The sequence below is a fragment of the Hypanus sabinus genome, chromosome 13 (genome assembly GCF_030144855.1).
Source record: "Hypanus sabinus isolate sHypSab1 chromosome 13, sHypSab1.hap1, whole genome shotgun sequence".
Taxonomy (NCBI): Eukaryota; Metazoa; Chordata; class Chondrichthyes; order Myliobatiformes; family Dasyatidae; genus Hypanus; species Hypanus sabinus.
Genome location: NC_082718.1, coordinates 102,178,014 through 102,200,772, shown reverse-complemented (window position 1 = coordinate 102,200,772; position 22,759 = coordinate 102,178,014). Strand labels below are relative to the sequence as shown.

Below are 22,759 nucleotides of genomic sequence, written 5' to 3'. Positions count from 1 at the left end.
TATTCCTGAGGGTTGAAGACCTTTTGTCAGAATTGGAAAAGGATAAACAGGGCAAAGCAAGTATCTCTGATAGTGTTAATACTACAGTTGCCATGGGGATAAGTAATAGAGGTAAAGTTGTTTCATTACTGTAGACATTTGGAGAGAAAATGAGCTGAAGGTAGTTATAGTGAGGATGCAAACAAAATGGTGCAACACAGTAGTGTAGCGGTTAGTGCGACTCTATTACAGCTCGGGGTGTCAGAGTTCAATTCTGCTGCCATCTGTAAGGAGTTTTTACGTTCTCCCTGTGACCACGTGGGTTTCCTCCCACGGTACAAAGCAGTACTGGTTAGTCGACATTGTAAAATTCCTGTGATTAGGCTAGTGTTAAATAGGTGGATTGCCCCGGGGGGGGGGGGGGGGCACAGTTCATTGGATTGGAAGGGCCTGTTTTGCACTCTTATTTATTGAGAGATAGAGCACATAGTTGGAGGAAATACCAAGCAGGTCAGGTGTGCTGCTGGAAAGGGGAAAAGCTGAGCCAATACTGCAGATAGATAATTTGCAACAGATGGTTGGTTCTGTGAGGGGTAAGTGTGTTATCCGAGGTTGCAGAATTCAGTATTGAGTTGAAAAGTCTGCGGTGTTCCAAGATGAAGTAGTTTTTCCAACTTGGACTTTGGCTTCTTGCACAAGCATAAAGTGGGATGGGGATTAAGCACAAATGAGCTCCTTCTCTCTGCCAAATACGCGAGTTCTGCAAAATGGTATCCTAGTAACGTAGGCTTGACCAGGTGGTATGAGATTTCATGGTTCCTCTTGACATGGACATGACATCTTGGTCAGTGAAGCCCATCCAATGTAGACATACACTCCATATCGGTGTTTTTAGTATCACTCCCTTCTGTATGAATGCTGTTTCTATTGGGCCAGGACAGACCAAGGATTTGTGATGGAGGATGGCATTGTGTCTGTTAAGGAATGACACTGCAAGTATGAATCAAGCTATTAAGAGTCTGTGGGAAAAGTATGCCCAGTTTGGAGACTCTTGTGGATATGCCTTGTGAAGTTGACTGGCTAAGGGCAACTTAACCATGGCAGAGTTTGGTGTCTTTCTCTGCTTTAGTGTAGAGGGTATAATAAAGCCATTTCCTAGCCCTTTTCAGACAGCAGGTCCAGAATTTTCTCAGCCTGAATCAGAAAAAATGAGATTTCCTCCCTGTAGGAGGACTTCATGATATGTAGTTTTGCCTTCATCACTCTTAACAAAACTTGATCAAGATAGGCATCCCATCTCCCACAAGTCATGTTATAGGTATGAGCATTCAATAACCTAAGGCTGTTGAACCTACAATGCTGACTTTGTTATAAGCCACCAAAGCCACCAAAGTACAAAGAAAGGAATAAGAAAAATTACAAGGCTAAGTTTCAGGAGCCATGTAACCTTAACTACATTTGCACATTTTCAGATTACAAGAAGGTATTTTTTGCATTTGTGAAGGAGACCAAAACCAGCCTGGGCTTTACAAGATGATTACCCACAAATTGCTGGAGACTCAGCAAGCCAGGCAGCATCGGTGGAAAAAGAGTAAACAGTCAACTTTTCAGGCCAAGACCCTTCAGAACTGATGAGGAATCTCAGCCTGACATGTCAACTGTACTCTTACCCATAGATGCTGCGTTCCCCCAACATTTTGTGCCTGTTGCTTGGATTTCCAGCATCTGCAGATTTTCTTGTGTCTATACAAGATGGTTGCCAATCAGTCTGAGAGAAATAGCTTTTCTGTTTCTAATATGGAGGTCTAACACAAGCAACATTTAGGAACTTGCTTATTATCAGAAACTTGAAGTTGTCTATTGTATAAGATGATAATGTGCCGAGTTCAGAGAAGGTTCGTGCCATCACCTGACGTCGTTTCATTGGAACTACCGTAAGAGGTCAGAATGAACGTGGAATGCAAACAGGTATTCAGGGTCACATTTCAAACCATGAAAAGGAAGTTCAATTCATTGCTGTGTATTAAACAAGGTGGTATTGTGAACTTACATCATTACAAAAGGTCTGGAAAAACAAATTACTGTTTTTAACCTGTGAATGAACTAGTAAACACAGAGACAAGACAATTTTCATCCACTGATGTTTTATTTCAAAGTCAAAAAGGTAGGTGCAAGTTCAGGATAGGTGCACACTAATTACATCAGTCACAAGTCAAATCAAGTCACTTTTTATTGTCATTTCGACCATAACTGCTGGTACAGTACACTGTTAAAATGGGACAATGTTTTTCAGGACCATGGTGCTACATGAAACAATACAAAAACTACGTAAAACAACACAAAAACTACACTAGACGGCAGACCTACACAGGACTGTATAAAGTGCACAAAACATTGCAGGCAGTACAATAAAGACAATAGGCACAGTAGAGGGCAGTAGGTTGGTGTCAGTCTAGACTCTGGGTATTGAGGAGTCTGATGGCTTGGGGGAAGAAACTTAAATAGTCTGGGTGTGAGAGCCTGAATGCTTCGGTGCCTTTTGCCAGATGGCAGGAGGGAGCAGAATTTGTACGAGGTGTCCTTCATAATGCTGTTTGCTTTGAGGATGCAGCGTGTGGTGTAAATGTCCATAATGGTGGGAAGAGAGACCCCGATTATCTTCTCAGCTGACCTCACTATCTGCTGCAGGGTCTTGCAATCCGAGATGGTGCAATTTCTGATCCAGGCAGTGATGTAGCTGCTCGGGATGCTCTCAATACAACCTCTATAGAATGTGGGGTGGAAGATAGACTTTTCTCAGCCTTCGCAGAAAGTAGAGACACTGCTGGGTTTTCTTTGCTATGAAGCTGGTGTTGAGGGACCAGGTGAGATTCTCCACCAGGTGAACACCAAGAATTTTCGGTGTTCTTTACGATCTCTACCAAGGAGCCATCGCTGTTCAGCGGACAGTGGTCACTCAGTGCCCTCCTGAAGTCAACCACCATCTCTTTTGTTCACATTCAGAGACAGGTTGTTGGCTCTGCACCAGTTTGTTAGCCGCTGCACCTCCTCTCTGAATGCAGACTCGTCATTCTTGCTGATGAGACCCACCATGGTTGTGTCATCGGTGAACTTGATGAGGTGGTTCAAGCTGTGCGTTGCATCACAGTCTTGGGTCAGCAGAGCGAATAACAGTGGACTGACCACACAGCCCTGGGGAGCCCCCATGCTCAGTGTGATGGTGTTGGAGATGCTGCTTCCAATCTGGACTGACAGGTCTCCCAGTCAGGAAATCTAGGATCCAGTTGCAGAGGGAGGTGTTCAGGCCCAGTAGGCTCAGCTTTCCAATCAGTTTCTAAGGGATGATTGTGTTGAATGCTGAACTGAAGTCTATGAACAGCATTCGAACATACGTGTCCCTTTTGTCCAGGTGGGTTAGGGCCAGGTGGAGGGTGATGGCAATGGTGTCATCTGTTGAGCGGTTGGGACGGTATGTAAATTGCAGGGGGTCCAGTGAGAGGGGCAACAGGGTCTTGATGTGCTTCATGATGAGCCTCTCGAAACACTTCATGATGGATGTGAGTGCAACGGGACGGTAGTCATTGAGGCAGGACACTGAAGACGACTGGCACGGGGACGATGGTGATCTTGAAGCACGTTGAAACAAGGGTGCTGCTCAGGGAGATGTTGAAGATGGCACTGAGAACATCTGCTAGCTGGTCTGCACATCATCTGAGCACTCTGCCAGGAATATTTTCTGGTCCAGCAGCCTTCCGTGGGTTAACCCTGCACAGGATTCTTCTCACATCGGCCACGGCGAGACACAGCACCTGGTCATTTGTAGGAGGGGTGGACTTCCTTGCCACCACGTCATTTTTTCCACCTCAAAACGAGCGTAGAAGTTGTTCAGCACATCTGGGACGGAGGCATCACCTGCACAGTCAGATGATGATGTCCTGAATGCCCTTCAAAATGTGCTGCGTGTCATTGTGTCCCGGAAATGGCTGTGTATTCGCTGGGCGTGTGCACGTTTTGCCTCTCTGATGGCCCAGGTCAGTTTGGCCCTCACTGTTGTTTGGGCTGCCTTCTCACCTGCTCTGAAGGCGGAGTCACGGGTCCTTAGCAGCACACGCACCTCTGCTGTCATCCATGGCTTCTGGTTAGCACGTATAGTGATGGTCTTGGACACAGTGACGTCATTGATGCACTTGCTGATGTAACTGGTCACTGATGCTGTGTACTCCTCTAAGTTGGTAGAGTCGCCATCGGTTGCAGCCTCCCTGAACATGTGCCAGTCAGTGTTCTCAAAGCAGTCTGGAAGAGCAGAGATGGCTCCTGCTGGCCAGGTTTTCACCTGCTTCTGAACTGGTCTGGAGCGTCTGTATGCTGGAATTAGCATAACAGAGATGTGGTCTGAGTAACCGAGGTAGGGGCAGGGCTACGTTCCGTTGTATACCTAAATTTGCAACCTTTTACTTCTGACCTAACTGTTCACAGAGTTTAGGTACATAGTTATAGATATCAGCCTGGTAACAGGACCCAGCTATAGGTGAACCCAAATTATACTTTTTATAGAAATCAGTAATTTTGAATTTGCCACATCTAAATCAAGGCAAGCGGCTGAAAGTGAAGGACTAAAGGCATCTCGGAGAGAAGCCATTTTGTTTTACTGATTGGGGGAAAGAGGCTAGACTACGCAGGCGTGTGACATAGCGTGCCAAAGGTTTAAAATAAAACACCGCCATATACAGCGGCCATCATCAGAGTGGACTGAGTCAGAGTGGGATGGCTTTGGATCAACATGCTTCGGCGTAAACAAGCAGAGGGGAGGGTAGGTTTCAGTAATTTTTGTTTTGTTTAGAGTAGAGAGAATGGCAGGCAGGATGTTGGAATGCTTCTCTTGCAGGATGTGGGCAGTCAGGGAGACCTCTGGTATCCGACAATGACACCTGCAAGAAGTGCATCCAACTGCAGCTCCTAAGAAACCGCATTAGTGAACTGGAGCAGGAGCTGGAGCTGGATGACCCCCGGATCATTTGGGAGAATGAGGAATTTATAGATAGTAGTTTCAGGAAGGTAGTTACAGCAAAGGAGCAGAGCACAGGTAATTGGGTTACCGTCAGGGAAGGGGAAAGGGCAGGCAGAGCAGGGCCCCTCAACAACAAGTATACAAATTTGGATACTGTTTGGGGGGGGGGGGGGGGGTGGAGATGACTTGCCTGGGACAAGCTGCGGCAACTGGATCTCTGGCACTAGGTCTGGTTCTCCAGTGCAGAAGGGAGGGGGGAAGAAGAGGAGAGCGGTACTGATAGGGGACGTGATAGTTAGAGGTACAGATGGTTCTGTGGCCGTGACAGAGACTCCCGGATGGTTTGTTGCCTCCTGGGTGCCAGGGTCAGGGATGTCTCTGATAGTGTGCACAGCATTCTGAAATGGAAGGGTGAGCAGCCAGATGTAATGGTACACATCAGTACCAATGATGTAGGAAGAAAGAGTGAGGAGGTCCTGAAGAATAAGTATAGAGAGCTTGGTAGGAAGTTAAAAAGCAGGACCTCAAGGATGGTAATCTCAGGATTGCCACGTGCCAGCGAGGATGCTCTGGAGGATGAACACATGGTTGAGGAACAGGTGTGGGGGCAGGGTTTCAGATTTTAGGATCATTGGAACCTCTTCTGGGGCATGTGCAACCTGTACAAGAGAGACGGGTTACACCTGAACTACAGGGGGACCAATATCCTTGCAGAGAGGTTTATTAGTGCTATTGGGGGGGGGGGGGTTAAACTAGATTTACAGGGGGATGGGAACTAGAGTGCCAGAGTAGATAGTGGAGCAGGGGTGAAAATAAATTATGTTAAAGGTTCATGCAAAGTCACAAATAGAAGGGTTGTGTGTGTTGGTAATAATCTTCTGAGGTGTGTCTATTTCAATGAGAGGAGTAGTGTGGGGAAGGCTGACAAGCTGAGGGTGTGCATTGACATGTGGAATTATGACATTGTAGCCATTAGTGAAACTTGGCTACAGGAGGGGCAGGACTGGCAGCTTAATGTTCCAGGGTTCTGAAGTTTCAGATGTGATAGAGGCAGAAGGATGAAGGGTGTGGGGGTTGGCATTGCTAGTCAGGGAAAATGTTAAAGCAGTGCTCAGAGGGCTTGTCTACCGAGGCCATGTGGGTGGAGCTGAGAAACAGGAAAGGTACGACCACATTAATGGGGTTGTATTATATAGTCAGCACAAATTGGAGGAGCAAATCTGCAGAGAGATAGCAGACAACTGCAGGAAACAAAGTTGTGATAGTAGGGGATTTTAATTTTTCACATATTGATTGGGACTCCCAAACTGTTAAAAGTCTAGATGGGTTAGAGTTTGTAAAATGTGTTCAGAAAAGTTTTCTAAATCAATATATAGAGGTACTGACTAGAGAGGATGCAATATTAGATCTCTTATTAGGAAATGAGTTAGGAAAGGTGACGGAAGTGTGTGTAGGGGAACAGTTTGGTTCCAGTGATAATAACACCATTAGTTTCAACTTGATCATGGATAAAGATAGATCTGGTCCTCGGGTTGAGGTTCTAAACTGGAAAAAGGCCAAATTTGAAGAAATGAGAAAGGATCTAAAAAGCATGGATTGGGACAGGTTGTTCTCTGGCAAGGATGTTTGTTGGTAAGTGGGAGGCCTTCAAAGGGGAAATTTTGAGAGTGCAGAGTTTGTATGTTCCTGTCAGGATTAAAGGCAAAGTGAATAAGAATAAGTAACCTTGGTTCTCTCGGGATATTGGAACTCTGATAAAGAAGAGAGATGTATGACATGTATAGGAAACAAAGAAAATAAGGTACTTGAGGAATATTAAAAGTGCAAAAAAAATACTCAAGAAAGAAATCAGGACGGCTAAAGACATGAGGTAGCTTTGGCAGTCAAGGTGAAGGATAATCCAAAGAGCTTCTACAGATATATTAAGAGCAAAAGGGTAGCGAGGGATAAAATTGGTCCTCTTGTAGATCAGAGTGGTTGGCTATGTATGGAACCAAAAGAAATGGGGGAGATCGTAAATGGATTTTGTGCGTCTATATTTACTAAGGAAACTGGCGTGAAATTAATGGAAATACGGCAAACAAGTAGTGAGGTCATGGAACCTATACAGATTGAAAAGGAGGAGGTGCTTGCTATCTTGACACAAATCAGAGTAGATAAATCCCCAGGACTTGACAGAATATTCCCTCGTACCTTGAAGGAGACGAGTGTTGAAATTGCAGGTGCCCTGACAGATATATTTAAAATGTCGGTATCTACTGGTGAGGTGCCGGAGGATTGCAGGATAGCTCATGTTGTTCGGTTGTTTAAAAAAGGCCGGGAAATTATAGGCCAGTAAGTTTGACGTCCGTAGTAGGTAAATTATTGGAAGGACTACTAAGAGATAGGATCTACAAGTATTTAGATAGATAGGGACTTATTAGGGAGCGTCAACACAGCTTTGTGCGTGGTAGGTCATGTTTAACCAATCTATTAGAGTTTTTCGAGGCGGTTACAAGGAAAGTGGATGAAGGGAAGGCAGTGGATGTTGTCTACATGGACTTCAGTAAGGCCTTTGACAAGGTCCGCATGGGAGGTTAGTTAGGAAGATTCAGTCGCTAGGTATACATGATGAGGTAGTAAATTGGATTAGACATTGGCTCAATGGGAGAAATCAGAGTGGTGGTGGAGGATTGCTTCTCTGAGTGGAGGCCTGTGACAAGTGGTGTGCCACAGGGATCAGTGCTGAGTCCATTGTTGTTTGTCATCTATATCAATGATCTGGCTGATAATGTGGTAAATTGGATCAGCGGATTTGCTGATGATACAAAGATTGGATGGTGGTGGACAGTGAAGAAGGTTTTCAAAGCTTGCAGAGGGATCTGGACCAGCTGGAAAAATGGGCTGAAAAATGGCAGATGGAGTTTAAATCAGACAAGTGTGAGGTATTGCACTTTGGAAAGACAAACCAAGGTAGAACATACAAGGTAAATGGTAGGACACTGAGGAGTGCAGTAGAATAGAGGGATCTAGGAATAGAGATAGAAAATTCCCTAAACGTGGCATCACAAGTAGATAGGGTTGTAAAGAGATCTTTTGGTACATTGGCCTTTATAAATCAAAATATTGAGTATAAGAGTTGGAATGTTATGGTGAGGTTGTATAAGGCATTGGTGAGGCCAAATTTGGAGTATTGTGTACAGTTTTGGTCACCAAATTACAGGAAGGACATTAATAAGGTTGAAAGGGTGCAGAGAAGGTTTACAAGGATGTTGTCGGGACTTGAGAAACTGAGTTACAGAGGAAGGTTGAATAGGTTAGGACTTTATTCCCTGGAGAGTAGGAGAATGAGGGGAGATTTGATAGAGGTGTTTAAAATTATGATAGGTATAGATAGAGTGAATTTAAGCAGGCTTTTTCCACTGAGGTTAGGCGAGGAAAAAAAGCCAGAGGACATGGGTTAAGGGTGAAGGGGGAAAAGTTTAAAGGGAACATTAGCGGGGGCTTCTTCACACAAAGTGGTGTGAGTGTGGAATGAGCTGCCAGCTGAAGTGGTAAATGTAGGCTCACTTTTAAAATTTAAGAAAAACTTAGACAGGTACACGGATGAGAGGTGTATGGAGGGATATGGCCCAGGTGCAGGTCAATGGGACGAGGCAGAAAAATGGTTTGGCACAGCGAAGAAGGGCTAAAAGGCCTGTTTCTGTGCTGTGATGTTCTATGGTTTACCAGCTGACCGGATGGTCAATCATGGCTCATCACACTGTAGCGGTTTGGACTATTCATAATCCAGCCAGACAGAGCGGTGAAGGCCTGAAATAAATTTGAAAATTTAAAATCTAAGCCCTTTCAAAATATTAGCACAGTAAATAGTGAGTTGTTTTTTTTTTAAAAGTTAATCATTAACTTCAAAATCATAGCAGCACCTAGAACACAGAATTAGTTAGGGTAATGGGAAACTAAAGGAAAATTTTCTCCATTGAAGGACAGCAATACATTAACACAGTCTGGCTGAACAGCTGGCTGGACTGTTCTACGAGGCTTTAGACTAAACTGAATTACTTTATTAAAAATTATTGTGGATGCAATGGGCTATGAGGCCACTTTGTGGAAGCTTCAAGATCTTAATGTACAATGTATGACAGTACCCAGCGAAACCATAAGCCACTGGACATTTTCCTCCCTGCCTTCAATCATTTTGACATTAGAACCAACTAATGCTCCTCACTTTACTGATACATCACTCATAGTCCCATCATAACATTAAAGATTGCCTAGTGGACATAATCATTTCAAATAGCCATATTTACATTCCATCTTGTGCTGGGTTTTAAGCACCAAGTTAGTAATTTGGTCCAATTCAAACATTTTTAATTGCCATCAGAAACAAAAAGGAAAACAAATAACCAACTTTCTACATAGGACCATTTACCTCTCATCTTTTGCCCATCACTTTACATTTGCATCCCGTCACTAACAAACCTCCTAAACTATGGATTCTCCAGTATAAGAACCTTTCTTTTCTGCATGTTCTGCCAGTTTTCAACAAATACTGCAATAACACTTCACTTCTATAGCAGGTTAGCTCAGTTGTTTTGGGGAACTGTTGGCTAAAGATTAAATTTTGTACATGGGAAATGTAAGCTACGAGTCTACATATTACCACCGCTTACTTGTATTTGACAGAGTGTAGAAGAAAGAAGGAAGAAAAAATGAAAAATTGTTAAAAGGGCAGAGAAGACATGATCCAAAACATGCATTGAGGAGTTAAAGTCAGCTAAGGTTCCATTAAAAGTTAAGAAAGTTTGTCCAGGGTATGTATAGGAACAGATCAAGATAAACACTAACAGTACATGTAGTAAAATACCACTGAACACTTCAAACTTATTTTGCCATAAAATAACTCGAATACAAGCTAATGCTAGTTCACATATTAAGTGTTATGCAGTTAATCAAATTAATCATCCTTTTATGACAAGGTGTTGGAGATGAATTACCAGCAACTTTCAGATCTGTCTCTGCATACCCATGTGAGACTCCCAACATTGCCACTGATTTTGTGGGGAAACACCCACAAACAACAAGTTATGTCATCATCCACAAAATCCAATCTGATAATTTTTATCATCAGCATTTGAGAATGAAAGAAAAAATTATCAGAATTTTCCAGGTATGCAATTTCTGCATTGTCCTCAGGGAAATCTCCTGGACCTGATGGGTTCCCCGTAGAATTTTATAAATCATTCTCTTCACTTCTTTCTCCTCAGTTATTCTCAGTATTATCTGACTCGTTTAATTATGGCAAATTGCCACCCTCTTTTAATGAGGCACCTATTATTCTTTTATTAAAAAAGGGTAAAGACCCAACAGAGTGTTCTTCGTATAGGCCGATTTCTTTGCTTAATGTTGATGTTAAAATCTTGGCCAAAGTTTTGGCTTATAGATTAGAAACTGTTATTCCCTCTATTATTTCTGATGATCAAACTGGTTTTATTAAAAACTGTCTTCCTTTTTTTTAACATTTGGCGTTTATTTAACATTTTATATTCCCCTCCAACTGGGATTCCTGAATGTGTTATTTCCCTCGATGCAGAGAAAGCATTTGATCGTATAGAGTGGAACTACCTTTTTGCAGTTTTAGAAAAATTTGACTTCAGTCAAAGTTTTATCTCTTGGATCAAATTGCTGTATTTGTGTCCTACTGCCTCTGTTTTAACTAATTTTCAGAAATCCCAGTTATTTAACCTCAAACGTGGCACCCATCAGGGATGCCCTTTAAGTCCCTTTCTCTTTGATTTGGCTATAGAACTTTTGGCGATAGCATTTCGAAATTGTCCTGAATTGACTGGGATTTGGAGAGGGGGTGTTGAGCATAAAGTTTCTCTTTATGCTGATGACTTATTACTTTTTCTTTCAAATCCGTCCACATGCTTACCTCCAATGTTTTCACTTCTTGACCAGTTTAGCCAGTTCTCTGGATATAAACTTAATTTACATAAGAGCAAACTTTTCCCAATTAATAAAGAAACACAAGAATTAACATTTCGTGATCTCCCTTTTAAAGTAGTTCATAATCAATTTACTTATCTTGGGATTACACACAAGGAAGCTTAAAGATCTCTTTCGTGAAAATTTTGCCAATCTTTCATATACTGTAAAACAGAGTCTGTTACAATGGTCACCTCTATCTATGTCTTTGGTAGGTCGTATTAATGTTGTTAAAATGTATGTTCTCCCTAAACTTTTATATTTATTTCAATCAATCCCAATCTTTATTCCTAAATTTTTTTTGATTCCTTAGACTCTATTATTCTGTCATATCTGTGGAAGAATAAACGCTCTAGAATTAATAAAGTTTATCTCCAAAAATCTAAAAAAAAGGTGGCATGGCTTTACCTAACTTTCATTTATATTATTGGGCAGCCAATATACGTTGTGCTACCTTTTGGTCTTTTTTCCATGGCCAACCCGAGTGCCCTAATTGGATAGCAATGGAGTTGAGTTCCACTAAAGATTTATCTATCTCTGCACTTCTTGGCTCTGTACTCCCTAGTAGTTTGTCCAGATTAATAGTTAATCCTCTTGTTAGACACACTTTGCATATCTGGGCTCAGTTTAGGAAATTTTATGGTTTCCATGGTTTTTCCGTTTCTAGCCCTATCTTACATAATCACCTTTATTTTTACCTACTACGTATGACTCAGTATTCCATGATTGGTATAGGAAGGCCATTAGACATTTTGAAGATCTTTTTATTGATAATCGCTTCGCTTTTTTTCAACAGCTCTCTGCTAAGTTCAATCTGCCCAATGCTCATTTTTTTAGATATCGCCAAATTAGACACTTTATTATTCCTTTAATTCCTAACTTCCCTGAAATGCCTGAGAAAAATGTTATGGACTTATTTCTTTCCATTAATCCACTAGGTAAAGGTTTAATATCATTTATTCGAGATAAATTAGCAGCCTTACGACGTGCCCCTGTGGATAAAATTAAAATGGCATGGGAGCATGATTTAAATACCTCCTTATCTTATGAGATTTGGGACTCGATTCTCAAATCGGTTAATTCAACCTCTCTTTGTGCTCGCCATTGCCTTTTACAGTTTAAGATTGCTCATATTGCCCATATGTCTAAATCTAAATTATCTCGATTTTACCCTAACATTAGTCCGCTTTGTGATAAATGCAAAAGGGGCGAGGCCTCTCTCATTCATATGTACTGGTTTTGTCTTAGCTTGGAGAAATTTTGGAAAGATGTCTTCATAACGTTATCCTATATTCTGAATCACCACCCAGAACCTAACCCTTTAATTGCTTTGTTCGGTTTCTGGGGTGAGACAGATTTACGTCTGAGTTCGACTAAGTGTCGAATATTATCTTTTGCCTCTCTCCTGGCTAGACGTTTAATCCTCCTTAGATGGAGAGATGTTGCCCCGCCCACGCATGCTCAATGGCTTAACGATATTATGGCCTGCTTAGACCTTGAAAAACTTCATTATTCAGTTCTTAATTCGGATATAAAGTTTCATAAGGTCTGGGGACCTTTTATTGAGTACTTTCATAACCTTCCTCTTAACTAAGGTTTTTTTTTCGGTCCCTTGCTTTCAGCTCCTTTTTTTTTGGTAGTAGGCATTAATATCTTCTGTTGCTAAGTGTATTTACAGCTTTGGGGGTTTGATTGTCCTGATTTATATTCTCTATATTGTGTTGTGGTTGGTCTGGAGTTTTTTTTTGTTGCGGGGCTTGGGGAGGATACTAATTTTACATGTCTTCAATTTGGGTGCTTTCTCAATTATCTTTCTTTGTATCATATTATTATTGTATGTTTATTTTTGCACTGTATCAATGTTCATTTTGATCTGGGGTTTTTTTATCTGTAGATATGTAGAAAATGTATTAAAAAAAACATTTAAATTAAAAAAAAATAATTTTCCAGGTAAAGCAGGGATACCTCATTTCTGGTTCAGATTCCAAAAAATGAAATTCGTGGCACAAATATTGTATCAGTCTGAAGTGGTGTATTATATTTTAGGATTGTGTCATGTGTGGCATTACACTGGGTGTACTAGAAGTGCACAATTGAGAGAATTTGGATTTACATTTTCCACAAAACAAACCTGAGTGACTGAATACCTGTAACTAAAATTACATTTGAGTATTGACTCGGTCTGTACTAATCAATCTGCCTTACCGTTTTTTTTTTAAGAGGGCCAGAGCCAACAATCAGAAAGAATTGCTCCATTGTTAATATTTTCCTTTACGTTAATTACAAGAAAATGATGCCATCCCCTATTGAACATAGAATGAGAGTAATTCTTGGGCAATACCCTGCATCAGCCTGTTTGGGAAAATTAACAAAGAAATAGTGTAAATGGAAAATTCTGCACATAGTTTTCAACTAAATGATCCAATGAAGTTTAGAAAAGGGAGGAGCAAGATCACAAATCTGACATTCCTCGTAGGGAAAAAAAAAAATCAGACAGTCAAAGATGACCAAATGATCTCATTCTTGAGAAGTTGGCTTGTGAAGATGGAAGTATCCTACTTCAGTGACCTACTTCATAGAGACACAGAGCATGACGATTGGGTAATCAAGAGTGTGCCCTATATATTCTGTGCAGAATTCACAAATAGAAACATGGAAGCAAATCTTACGATTCCAGTATCAGGCTATACTGGACAAATTTTGGAAGGTTTATGGAAGCGCAGAGCCCAATGAGCAGAACATATAGTTATTATCCTACACAATAAACCCATCAGTAATGAAAACCAAACATACATCCTCCCAGTAACTTATTTTTTCTTTGTGTATTTTCCAGCTGCATGGTACAAACCTGGATGTCAGCAAAGATGTTTATAACTATTTAAAAAAAAAACCAAAGCAACTTGTAAAAACTACTTGAAATTTCATGAATTTATGTCATGCCAAATTTATTTACAGAAATAGAGAGGAATATTTTTTAAGCTTTACTTAATTACACCTCATCTATTAGCTACGGCCAGTGGTGCAATACAAGGGAGCTGCAGCATTTTCAGACTTATACTTTGTCTTCAAGATATTTAGCAGGGTAAAGAGCAATTTGAAACAATGGATTGTTCACTGAAGAATGTTCAGAATATACTGTACAGTGGACTCCAGTGAATTGGGCCATCGGTTAATTGGGGTAGCCACTTATAGACAATAGATGCAGAAGTAGACCATTCGGCCCTTTGAGCCTGCACTGCCATTTTGGGATCATGGCTGATCATCTACTATCAATACCCAGTTCCTGCCTTGTCCCCATATCCCTTGATTCCCCTATCCATGATACCTATCTAGCTCCTTCTTGAAAGCATCCAGAGAATTGGCCTCCACTGCCTTCTGAGGCAGTGCATTCCAGACCCCCACAACTCTCTGGGAGAAGTTGTTTTTCCTTAACTCTGTCCTAAATGACCTACCCCTTATTCTCAAACCATGCCCTCTGGTACTGGATTCTCCCAGCATCTGGAACATATTTCCTGCCTCTATCTTGTCCAATCCCTTAATAATCTTATATGTTGCAATCAGATCCCCTCTCAATCTCCTTAATTCCAGTGTGTACAAGCCCAGTCTCTCTAACCTCTCTGCGTAAGACAGTTCAGACATCCCAGGAATTAACCTTGTGAATCTACGCTGCACTTCCTCTACAGCCAGGATGTCCTTCCTTAACCCTGGAGACCAAAACTGTACACAATACTCCAGGTGTGGTCTCACCAGGGCTCTGTACAAATGCAAGAGGATTTCCTTGTTCTTGTACTCAATTCTCTTTGTAATAAAAGCCAATATTCCATTAGCCTTCTTCACTGCCTGCTGCACTTGCTCACTCACCTTCAGTGACTGATGAACAAGGACACCTAGATCTCTTTGTATTTCTCCCTTACCTAACTTTACACCATTCAGATAATAATCTGCCTTCCTGTTCTTACTCCCAAAGTGGATAACCTCACACTTATTCACATTAAACGTCATCTGCCAAGTATTATTTGGGACAATCCTTAAAGAACAAAAACTGATCAAGAAAATAGGATTCCCTTCGCCAGTATTTGGGACATTGGGCACTTAATTGGGACAGGAGACTTAGCTGAGTACTTTCTAACTAGCGTCAGTTGCATGCACTTACATGGCCATTAGAAAACACCATGCTTAGGACGACAGTGTTTAAATAGTGTTAGTTGCACATGTTCAAAAAGCAGTGATTTTTGTCACAGATAGTTGGTGAAAAATATGCAGCAAGACAGTTCAGAAATGTTCTGCTCACTGCAATTTCACATACAGTATTCAGGCTTGGAGATGCCAGAAATAGGAGTAAACATGAAACGATTTTGCTACTTCAAGTTAGGGACTACAAAGAAATAAGGTATCAACAATCATCTTAAATGTTTCAATAAAACTGAAGATTTGGAGGATACAATTGTCAAAAGCATTTTATGAAGGCAGTCCTTTACGAGCACCAGATATTTGCACCAATTTTGTTCATTTGCAGTCAAGCAACAGAACATGGCAACGTACATTGGATGAATTTCTCCATTGATAATTATTAGGAACTAATACAGTTTTATAGTGCAGTAGTAGTAGTAAATGTGTTCTAATTTGATTTGCAATTCATTTAGATACATAAATTGTTACTCAGTTTAATAGTAGTTTTTCATTTTTATACCTTAGCCGTTTCCAAGAAGCTTTAGCTAATTGGGGCAGCCACTAAATATTAAACAGAATTCACTGTATATAACTCCATCACACATTTCCTACAAGAAATACCAAAGACATGTCTTTTCATAATTTATTTAGATTTTAATGTGCAACATGAAGTTAAATAAGTACAACTTGACTATTGAAACAAATGACAGACTAGATAACTGCTTACAAAAAAAAAGCAGGTTACAATTTAGTGAGTAAGACTAGGAACAGGGAAAGCAAAGATGTGGGTTTAAATTATCAATAGGTAAGATTGCTCGTTTTGTGCATGTGATTTTTCCAACCATTTATTTCTGCCTTTTTAAGGCCACCTAATTATGCATATTTGTATATCTCTTCCTTCAAATAAGCCCATTAATTGACAACAAATTTCCAGCTGGACCTCAGCAGCAGCAAAAACGACTATATTAATTTGTTGTAAACAAGAAAATGATCCTCAAGGCTGGATAAAATGTTGGAATGCAGGATATTCTCAATTCTCTCTTTTATATTCATTCAAGTTTGTTCTGTCGCTCAATGAGATCACAGCTGATATGCAACCAATTTGTTTTTATTTTTTCATATGTTCAATTTGTTCATTTGAATTAACCCGATTTGTCAGTGACCATTTACGGAATCATGTTCCAAACTTCCAATGATTATATAGTGATTCCTCCTGGGGGGGGGGGGGGGGGAAGAAGACTAGCACTAAATTTTAGACTGCAACTGTCTCACACTCCCTCAGGCATAACCTTAGGAAAGACCAAATGTATTGTTTTTGAATGTTATATTTGTTAATTTATTAAAAATTGTCTGCTTATCTGAAATTATTTCACTCTCAGCCAGTTCTTTTAAAAACAAAATCAGAAGTTGTCTTTTCACTACCAACAACAACAACACACACAAAATGCTGGTGGAACACAGCAGGCCAGGCAGCATCTATAGGGAGAAGCGCTGTCGACGTTTCGGGCCAAGACCCTTCGTCAGGACTAACCAAAAGGAAAGATAGTAAGAGATTTGAAAGTAGTGGGGGGAGGGGGAAATGCGAAATGATAGGAGAAGACTGGAGGGGGTGGGATGAAGCTAAGAGCTGGAAAGGTGATTGGGGAAAGTGATACAGAGCTGGAGAAGGGAAAGGATCATGGGACAGGAGGCCTCAGCAGAAAGAAAGGGAGGGGGGAGCACCAGAGGGAGATGGAGAACAGGGAAACAACTAAATATGTCAGGGATGGGGTAAGAAGGGGAGGAGGGGCATTAACGGAAGTTAGCGAAGTCAATATTCATGCCATCAGATTGGAGGCTACCCAGCCAGTATATAAGGTGTTGTTCCTCCAACCTGAGTTTGGATTCATTTTGACAATAGAGGAGGCCATGGATAGACATATCAGAATGGGAATGGGACGTGGAATTAAAATGTGTGGCCACTGGGAGATCCTGCTTTCTCTGGCGGACTGAGCGTAGGTGTTCAGCGAAACGGTCTCCCAGTCTGCGTCGGGTCTGACTAATATATAAAAGGCCACACCGGGAGCACTGGACGCAGTATACCACACCAGCCAACTCACAGGTGAAGTGTCGCCTCACCAGGAAGTACTGTCTGGGGCCCTGAATGGTGGTGAGGGAGGAAGTGTAGCATTTGTTCCGTTTACAAGGATAAGTGCCAGGAGGGAGATCAGTGGGAAGGGATTGGGATCCCGTTGGAGGTGGCGGAAGTTACGGAGAATTATACGTTGGACCTGGAGGCTGATGGGGTGGTAGGTAAGGACAGATATGCGGGAAATGGGAGAGATGCGTTTGAGAGCAGAGTTGATGGCTATTTCAATACCAACCTAAATTTTGGTGTATTCCTGCTTGGAGCATCTGGGTCAGTTAGAATCAGCGTGTACAGCTTGTCTGGACTGCAACCAGGCCAGTCAATGCTGACAGGACACTTCTGTACCTGCACACACAAAGTAAATGGCAGAATTGACATAATGCCAGTAGCCAACCATCTGGAGAACAGGACAAGTTCAAGCTCAAGTTAATTGGTGGTGGCAATAGTGATGGTGGGAGGAGGCAATAATCAGAAAGATTAATGGAAGGGGAACTAGAGACATGTCTGGGCTTGGGCACTGCCAATTCATGTGTTGCAGAGGGCAAAGAAAAAAAATAAAAAGAGGGATTAAAAACCCAGAATGGAGACAGTGAGCAACGCCTCCTCTAAGGCATGTACGGAAGAGTATGCAGACACCCAGAGCATGACACATGGACTGTTTAATTACCATGCAGCAGAATCTGATCTTCACTTTATAGACAATAGGTGCAGTAGACCATTCGGCCCTTCGAGCCTGCACTGCCATTTTGGGATCATGGCTGATCATCTACTATCAATACCCAGTTCCTGCCTTGTCCCCATATCCCTTGATTCCCCTATCCATAAGATACCTATCTAGCTCCTTCTTGAAAGCATCCAGAGAATTGGCCTCCACTACCTTCTGAGGCAGTGCATTCCAGACCCTCACAACTCTCTGGGAGAAGAAGTTTTTCTTTAACTCTGTCCTAAATGACCAACCCCTTATTCTCAAACCATGCCCTCTGGTACTGGACTCTCCCAGCATCTGGAACATATTTCCTGCCTCTATCTTGTCCAATCCCTTAATAATCTTATATGTTGCAATCAGATCCCCTCTCAATCTCCTTAATGCCAGCGTGTACAAGCCCAGTCTCTCTAACCTCTCTGCGTAAGACAGTCCTGACATCCCAGGAATTAACCTCATGAATCTACGTTGCACTTCCTCTACAGCCAGGATGTCCTTCCTTAACCCTGGAGACCAAAACTGTACACAATACTCCAGGTGTGGTCTCACCAGGGCTCTGTACAAATGCAAGAGGATTTCCTTGCTCTTGTACTCAATTCCCTTTGTAATAAAGGCCAACATTCCATTAGCCTTCTTCACTGCCTGCTGCACTTGCTCATTCACCTTCAGTGACTGATGAACAAGGACTCCTAGATCTCTTTGTATTTCTCCCTTACCTAACTCTACACCATTCAGATAATAATCTGCCTTCCTGTTCTTACTCCCAAAGTGGATAACCTCACACTTATTCACATTAAACATCATCTGCCAAGTATCTGCCCACTCACCCAGCCTATCCAAGTCACCCTGAATTCTCCTAACATCCCCATCACATGTCACACTGCCACCCAGCTTAGTATCATCAGCAGATTTGCTGATGTTATTTTCAATGCCTTCATCCAAATCGTTGACGTAAATTGTAAACAGCTGTGATCCCAATACCGAGCCCTGTGGCACCCCACTAGTCACCACCTGCCATTCCGAGAAACACCCATTCACTGCGACCCTTTGCTTTCTATCTGCCAACCAGTTTTCTATCCATGTCAATGTCTTCCCCCCGATGCTCTGAGCTTTGATTTTACCCACCAATCTCCTTTGTGGGACCTTATCAAATGCCTTCTGAAAATCGAGGTACATTACATCCACTGGATCTCCCCCGTCTAACTTCCTGGTTACATCCTCGAAAAACTCCAACAGATTAGTCAAGCATGATTTACCCTTGGTAAATCCATGCTGGCTCAGCCCGATCTATCAATGCTATCTAGATATGCCACTATTTCATCCTTAATAATGGACTCTAGCATCTTCCCCACCACTGATGTCAGGCTGACAGGTCGATAGTTCTCTGTTTTCTCCCTCCCTCCTTTCTTAAAAAGTTTGGTCCCCCTTACTCACTGGCTCGAGACCCTGCTCCCTGAAGCCCATTCCAACTGGTATGCAATGGTGACATTACATTTGTGGAAACCACACACAAGCAACTTCCATTCCACATTATGAAGTTCAGGAGCTGGAATGTCAGGACCCTCATGGTCAATCCCAAATAAGGGAAAGCTGAACTCTGCTATGACGTCGGAACCCAGGACATCAACTTTATTGCACTGAGTGAGACATGTCACTCAGAAGGGGTGGTATAAAGTACAAGGCAGCAGTTTGTGGAAGATCAAACCAGATGAACACTATCTTCACAAAGCAAATTCACCAAGAGCATCTGGCCCTGCAGAGTCAGAAAACATTTCATGATCATGACCCCTTTTTTATGATGGAAAAACATGTTACAGGCATCAATGTATGCTCACTCCCAAATTCTGTGGCTTTGTACAAGGCCTAAAAAGACTTGCATTCCAACCTTGAAAAAAATCCTAGTCCGCACCTCAAAAGGGAGATAAATTCATCCTCTTGGGCAAGTTCAACAGCAGGGCTGGAAGTGAAGTCACATTTAGCACTAATGAAGAGGCACAATAAAGAACTAACAGAATTACTTTGATGGGAATAATCGGGAGTTTTAGGAGCTAACTAACCAGTATATAAAGTACTCCTGAATTAGAAGCTCTACCTTTCCACTGGGATAAAGTAACCACTCTAAAGCTGTTTAAAAAAGGCTCAAAAAGCAAGCTGGGAAATTATAGGCTGGTAAGTTTGACATCGGTAGTAGGTAAATTATTGGATGAAATACTAAGAGATAGGATCTACAAGTATTTGGATAGACAGGGACTTTAGAAAAAGTCAGTATGGCTTTGTGTGTGGTAGGTCATGCTTAGCCAATCTATTAGTTTTTCAAGGAAGTTACCAGGAAAATGGATGAAGGGAAGGCAGTGAATGTTATATACATGGACTTCAGTAAGGCCTTTGACAAGGTCCCACATGGGAGGTTAGTTAGGAAGATTCAGTCGCTAGGTATACATGGAGAGGTAGTAAATTGGATTAGACATTGGCTCAATGGAAGAAGCCAGAGAGTGGTAGTGGAGGATTGCTTCTTTGAGTGGAGGCCTGTGACAAGTGGTGTGCCACAGGGATCAGTGCTGGGTCCATTGTTGTTTGTCATCTATATCAATGATCTGGATGATAATGTGGCAAATTGGATCAGCAAATTTGCTGATGATACAAAGATTGGAGGTGTAGTGGACAGTGAGGAAGGTTTTCAAAGCTTGCAGAGGGATTTGGACCAGTTGGAGGAATGGGCTGAAAAATGGCAGATTGAGTTTAATGTGGACAAGTGTGAGTTATTGCAGTTTGGAAGGTCAAAACAAGATAGAACATACAAGGTAAATGGTAGGACACTGAGGAGTGCAGTAGAACAGAGGGATCTGGGAGTACAGGTACATAATTCCCTAAAAGTGGATTCACAAGTAGATAGGGTTGTAAAGAGAGCTTTTGGTGCATTGGCCTTTATAAATCAAAGTATTGAGTATAAGAGTTGGAATGTAATGGTGAGGTTGTATAAGACATTGGTCAGACCGAATTTGGAGTATTGTGTGCAGTTTTGGTCACCTAATTACAGGAAGGTTGAAAGGGTGCAGAGAAGGTTTACAAGGATGTTGCCTGGAGTTGAGAAACTGAGTTACAGAGAAAGGTTGAATAGGTTAGGACTTTATTCCCTGGAACGTAGGAGAATGGGAGATTTGATAGAGGTGTATAAAATTATGATGGGTATAGATAGAGTGAATGCAAACAGGCTTTTTCCACTGAGGCCGGGGAGGAAAAAAAAGAGGTCGTGGGTTAAGGGTGAAGGGGGAAAAGTTTAAAGAGAACATGGGGGGGGGGCTTCTTCAGGCAGAGATTGGTGGGAGTGTGGAATGAGCTGCCAGATGAAGTGGTGAATGCGGGCTCACTTTTGACATTTAAGAAAAACTTGGACAGGTACATGGATGAGAGGGGTTTGGAGGGATATGGCCCAGGTGCAGATCAGTGGGACTAGGCAAAAAAAAAATGGGTCGGCACAGCAAAAAAGGGCCAAAAGGCCTATTTCTGTGCTGTGGTTCTATATGCAGCTGAAGTCAGAGGTCCAGCTGAAAACCATGACCAGAGGAAAGATGGTGGGTGGCGAGTGTCAGATGCCCAGCCGTGACTTGTTTGGGTCTTCAGGCAGCAAAAGAGCCCTCTGGGGGTACAACACCCAAGGTCCTACCCCATGAAGTGCCAGGAACAGGGGTGAACCCAATAGGGGCAGAGACAGCCTACGCCCTCTAGAAGGAACATTTTACAGATTTCTCAACCATAGTTCCGTCCTTCGCAAAACACAGTTAACAACAGTCTATGGAAGGTCTGTGACTTGAAGAGTTAACTTCTCTTTGCGCAGATGCCAAGCGCTCTGCCTCCACCACTTGCTGTTTGTTTTAAATTTTAACAAGGAATAAAGTTATCTAACAAAGTAATTAATAACGCATCCCCCTTTTTACCATCACTCCAGAACAACAGTGATCGTTAAGCACATGTAGAGATTAATTTCCCCCCAAAGCAGCAGCGGGCTGCAGCCAACCGAAGCAAAAAGACGGCGCTGCAGCGAAAGAAACGCCGAATGACAGTCACCCTCCAACTATTAATAAACCAGTGAGCAGTAACAAACTCCAAGCGAAGCGTTGTGACCAGGCAGCGCCCATTTTCAGCCAACCGCCTCACCCACCCCACCCCCTTGTCCGGGGATTCGCGGTACCTGGGTCGGGGTCAGCGCTTCGCACAGCCTATCGATGTCCACGTCGTGACGGCGAGAGGCTGCTCCGGCTTCTCTTCCACTTTGCTCAGGGCCAGGGGCCCGCTCCATTCCCGCAAACCCACCGGCATGTCTCTGTCACTCACTTTCAACTCAGTCCAAACAATTCCACACTCATCCCCTCAATAAGCTGCGAGGGGTTCGTTGCCCTCAAACCTTATAGGCTTGTCCCTGTACACTCTCCCAGCAGCCAGCCAATCACTTTGAACATGTGGTGATCTCGAACACATGAATTCGCTGACTTGATATCAGAGATTGGTCTTCTTACTCCGTTCTATGAAAGTTTAAGTCGCTTAATAAAATTACTCATCGTTGGCCAATCGTATTTTTACATTCCACCATAGCTACCGTTAAGGATTCAGCAGTTAAGGAACCATGTGAATATCGAAAACGTTAATTCAAACGAGAAGCAGCCTTGAGTTCTTAATGAATGTTGCGTGCAGTAATCAGGTTGAAGTTAAAATAACAATTTTGTAAACAAATAATATTGTTTAAAGAGTATGAGGGTACTGGCCCCCACAAGGGGGCTGGCTGCTCAAGAGTTATGGTTCCCAAAGT

The 22,759-nt window shown here is 42.2% G+C and overlaps 1 pseudogene; it reads right to left on the bottom strand.

Annotated features, from left to right (window-relative positions):
* Positions 1–13,169: 13,169 nt before the first annotated feature.
* Positions 13,170–22,272, bottom strand: LOC132403412 (phosphatidylethanolamine-binding protein 1-like; annotated as a pseudogene).
* Positions 22,273–22,759: the final 487 nt, after the last annotated feature.